A 4,458-nucleotide genomic window follows, 5' to 3' on the forward strand; every position below is an offset into this window, starting at 1 on the left:
CATTCAAGGTTAAGGCTGATCTTCAGTTCCAGACTTCAAATTTTCTTTGATCTGTGTTTGGTGGACTTACCAAACTTCCCCCCATAGTCTTAGCTCACAGTCACTCATGGAGTGTGAATTGCAGTGATCTATTCTGGGGTAGGGACCGTCATTTCCCTGAACTCAGTTATCCCACTGGGAGGGGTTATCCTGATTAAACAGCTTATCCCAACTTGCCATCGCTGCCTTTCTGAATTACAGGGGTTTCAGCGTTTGGTGATATCTGATGACATCAATCTATTAAACTAAATCCTCAATTATTTTAAGATATAGAATGTTTCATTACTTTTATAATGTTGGAGCCTTCTAAAGGTTAAATCAGGTTATTTAAACCCTGAGTTCTCTGAAAATAGAATGTTTAACTGCTTAAATGATGAACATTGAAGGGTGAAAAATTAAAATCCAAAATAAGTATCATCCTAACTTTTTCAGATGTGTAAGAGAATAATCGACCTCGCCAATGAGTCCTATAGAAAGAAGCGCTGACTGTTCATTTAATGGCTGAGGTCATGGTATCGCCTGACTATTCTTGACCTAGTTCCCAAAGGAGAAGGGGTACTACAGACATCATTTTCACTTTATCTGCGTATTTTATAGTTATAAAATTTCGGTTTGCATAGATTCCCCAATATGCTGAATGTGAAACTTTTAAACCATCCTTTTACTAGCTATCTTGTTGTGAACTTAAGGGTCTATAAGAAACAGGGAATTAATGAACCAGGAGAAGACAGAACCCTGCCCTAACTCTTGCTTCATTCTAGAAGCATTATCTGACACAAGTAGGAGAAGGATAATTCTTTTTGATTTAAAGATGTTCCATTTCCTTACCTCTTATAATGGGCCCATAGCTCCACAGAAAACAGGCTCCTGACAGGCGGGTGCAGGCAGGTGTTGCCTTCAGTCTCCCTTTCCGACAGCTTCTTCTGTTTCTTTTTCGTCTCCTCTCACTTTCCTGGTGTCATCACAGTTTTTTGTTTGTTTGTTTCTTGAGACAGAGTCTCCCTCTGTCACTCTGGTTATTTATAGCTCACAGCAACCTCAAACTCTTGGGCTTGAGCAACCGTCTTGCCTCAGCCTCTGTGCCCACCACAATGCCTGGATAGTTTTTCTATTTTGGGTAGAGACAGGGTCTTTCTCTTGTTCTTGTTCAGGCTGATCTCAAACCCCTAGACTCAAGCGATCCTCCCACCTCGGTCTCCCAGAGTGATAATCACAGTTTTTATTTCAATATCCTTGCTTACTGGTGCCCCACAGGACTCTCAGCAAGGGTCTGGGGCACTGGTAATGGGACTCCAAGATTCACGCAGAGAGACAGAAGCTGATAATATTGTCAGGACTGGCTTGGCTGACTGTACCTGTCTCTGAGGTGGGGACCCTGATGTCACAATGACTGTCCTACTTTCTCATTTACCTGTAAAGGCATCAGCCTTTTCTCAAAATTATATGCACTGTTGTTTGTAGAAGTCAGCACTTATTATTCCATCTAATCTTCAACCTCTGATTTACTTCCACATAAAACGCTTATTAAATTGTGGCTTGTAGTTATGTTTTAAACTCTCCACTATGCACTATGCAATGTCTGGGGATGATGCTTTTTTTTTTTTTTCCCAAACAAAAATATTTATTTACTAGCATTCTAGGAGGCTGAGGTGGGTGGATTGCCTGAACTCACAGGTTTGAGACCTCGCTGAACAGGAGTGAGACCCCATCTCTAAAAATAGCTGGGCTTTGTGGCGGGCACCTGTAGTCGCAGCTACTCAGGAGGTTGAGGCAAGAGAATCACTTGAACTCAGGAGTTTGAGGTAGCTGTGAGCTACAATGCCATGGCACTATACTGAGGGTGACAAAGTGAAACTCTGTCTCAAAAAAAAAAATCTAATTCACAATTAAATTCCTCAGACAAATTTTAAAGCTGGCTTGTAAGCCAGCTCTCATATTTTTTTAATCATACTGTCTTTGCCATCTACAAATATTTCTAGGGCTTAAGCTTTAATTCATTTAGGGATTGGGTTTGGGAAAATGTTTGAAATCATTGGTAATCTTGCCCTTATTTTTTGGTATCAAACCATTCATTCATGCATTCACTTGTTCAATCAGCCAAAGCTTGTGCATTTGAATCTGAACCTGGAACTTCTTAAAGCCGCCTGGGGACATGCAAGCAGAAATGGCGTCTGGCTATTCAGTTCTTGATGGCTTCTTGGGTCTGCACTCTTGACCTAATTCCTTCCATGTCCACATTGGGTAGTTGCTCCTGTACATGAAAACTTATTTCATGACTTTTTAGTGTCATAGCTACTTAAAGAAGTGAACATCTGTGTATCTCAGCCAAGGAACTGAGGACGCAGCCTGACATTTCTTTCCTAAATGTACAGGCGCATGAATTCTGAGTTTATAAAGAAGAGTGATACGGTCCTATAATCAAAAGCCTTGACAATCTGGATTGAGGAGCTGTCCATATGCTCACGTTTATCAGATGGTAGATGGGTAAACTGTGTATGTGTGTGTGTATGCATATGTGTGCATGCTTGTGTGTGCACATTGTGTGCACATGTGTATGTGTGTGGGCATGTGTGCATGTGTATACGTGTATGTGTGTATACACATGTGTGTGTGAGTGGGCACATGTATACAGAATTGTGAGGACTGGCTGCACTGTAGGTGTCTGCCTTGCTCAGGCTGTGTCACCGCCGGGTGTCTGAGGAACCCAGTGCTCCGTGGTGCCTTGTCCTCATTCAGTTGGCCAGAATGTCTACATCCTTTCCACAGACACTGCTTCAGATTAGATCTTCCCCTCCTCACTCTGTGTGGGAGAATGCTCTGAATCTCAGACCGAATGTGAATCCCTCCCTTTTAAACTTGACTTAAAGTGTTCAGTTCCAGAGAGTCGCTTAAGTGGGTTCTAGTTCCTCTCCCTGCCTTGGGCTATCTCTGAGCTGATCTACATACACTGTCCCTGTTTATCCAAGTCCGTGCACACTGTCCAAGTCCGTGCACACTGTCCAAGTCCGTGCACACTGTAGCACACGAATCCCCTCCAGCCCCCTTCCCCTAAAAAGCAGAGGAGAGAAAAATGGTTTGTCTGCAGGAGGGAGCACATTCCTGAGGAGCCTGGGCCATGCGCTCAGAGGCCCGGGGTGAGCAGAGGAAGCCACCTTTTCCCAACCAATGTGACCCTGTCCCACTGAGGGGTCTCAGCTTCCTACAGACCTTCCCTCATTGGGGGTGTCAGGGTCCCTCCTATGTTCCCATCCTCCAGTCACAGCCAGCTCCCCTCTACCCCCGTGGGCTTCACTGTGCATGCGAGACTTTGTTTGCAAGTCTGAAGCCCTAAAAACTGGTCATCCCCACCTACATCCAGAGGACTGGATTGTCCCCTGCCACTTCTGACAGGTCAGTCCTGTCAGAGAAAGTGGATAGTGGAGCCGGTTCCCTGTTAAGGAGAGGGTCCACTTATGATCAGACAAGTGACACCCTTCCGTGAGTGACATGACCACACCCCAGCCCTGTGGTGCCCTGTGCTCAGAGCAAGTGAGCCTGGGAAAGGCCGTCTCTAAAATACAGCTGAGACTCATTCAGCATTTGAACCACTCCAGGAACACACCTCTCTGCTTCCTCTAGAGCTGTCTTCCCTCTCCTATCTCCACGTCCCGTTAAGCTCATGTGTGACACCCCACAGTACAGTGAGCACAACCAGTAGAAACATCATGTGCTTCTTGGGAGAGTACACACACTTGTGCACTGGCAAAATATTTTCCAGTTTTCTCTGTAGTTCAGTTTATGGGATCAGCTTTTTTTTTTTCTGGAGGGGGTGGCAAAGCTTTGGCGCCAGCTGGAATTCACTCTATAGTTAGAATTATTGAACACTTGGAGATTCTTTGATAACAAATCATAGTCTTTCAGACTGAATATTCTTCTTCCAGATACTTTGGCAAAATATGAATTTTCTTAAGTGGTTTCCAAAGACCTGGGCAGAGGTGGTTTCTATAAAAAGATAGAAGTAGTTCCTGGGCTCATTGCTCAGTGAACTCAATGCTGTCTGTGGACGGGACTCATTTTCCTGCAGTTAATGGGCTGTTCTCTGGGCCTTTCTTACTTTATCTTTGAATTTTATTCTCTTCTCTCTTATCTATTAATATGGATCATTTTACAAAATTGGCCAGCATGATCCTGGCATTCTCGTGGATCATGTGATTTTTATTTCTGACAAGGTTAAGTGATTATAAGCACTGTTGAAATATTCCTTCACAGATATGCCATTAGTCAGAGAAATAATACCTGAGTCTCTGTAAATGCTTAGCTAAATGGCTTAGGAGAACCCATTCTATCACATGAACTCATCTGAAAATGCAATTTTCCACACACAGGTAAAAAATAGCCCTTGTAGAACCGAAATACTGTTGGAAATATAGCTGTCTGTAT

General features: G+C 43.6%; 1 protein-coding gene across 1 annotated transcript in view; it reads left to right on the plus strand.

Moving 5' to 3' along the window:
* Positions 1 to 4,458, plus strand: part of ADAMTS16 (ADAM metallopeptidase with thrombospondin type 1 motif 16) — a 131,327-nt gene that overhangs the window by 77,791 nt on the left and 49,078 nt on the right. The window lies entirely within an intron of this gene.

This window comes from Otolemur garnettii, unplaced genomic scaffold (genome assembly GCF_000181295.1).
Source record: "Otolemur garnettii isolate 467f Iridium unplaced genomic scaffold, OtoGar3 scaffold00188, whole genome shotgun sequence".
NCBI lineage: Eukaryota > Metazoa > Chordata > Mammalia > Primates > Galagidae > Otolemur > Otolemur garnettii.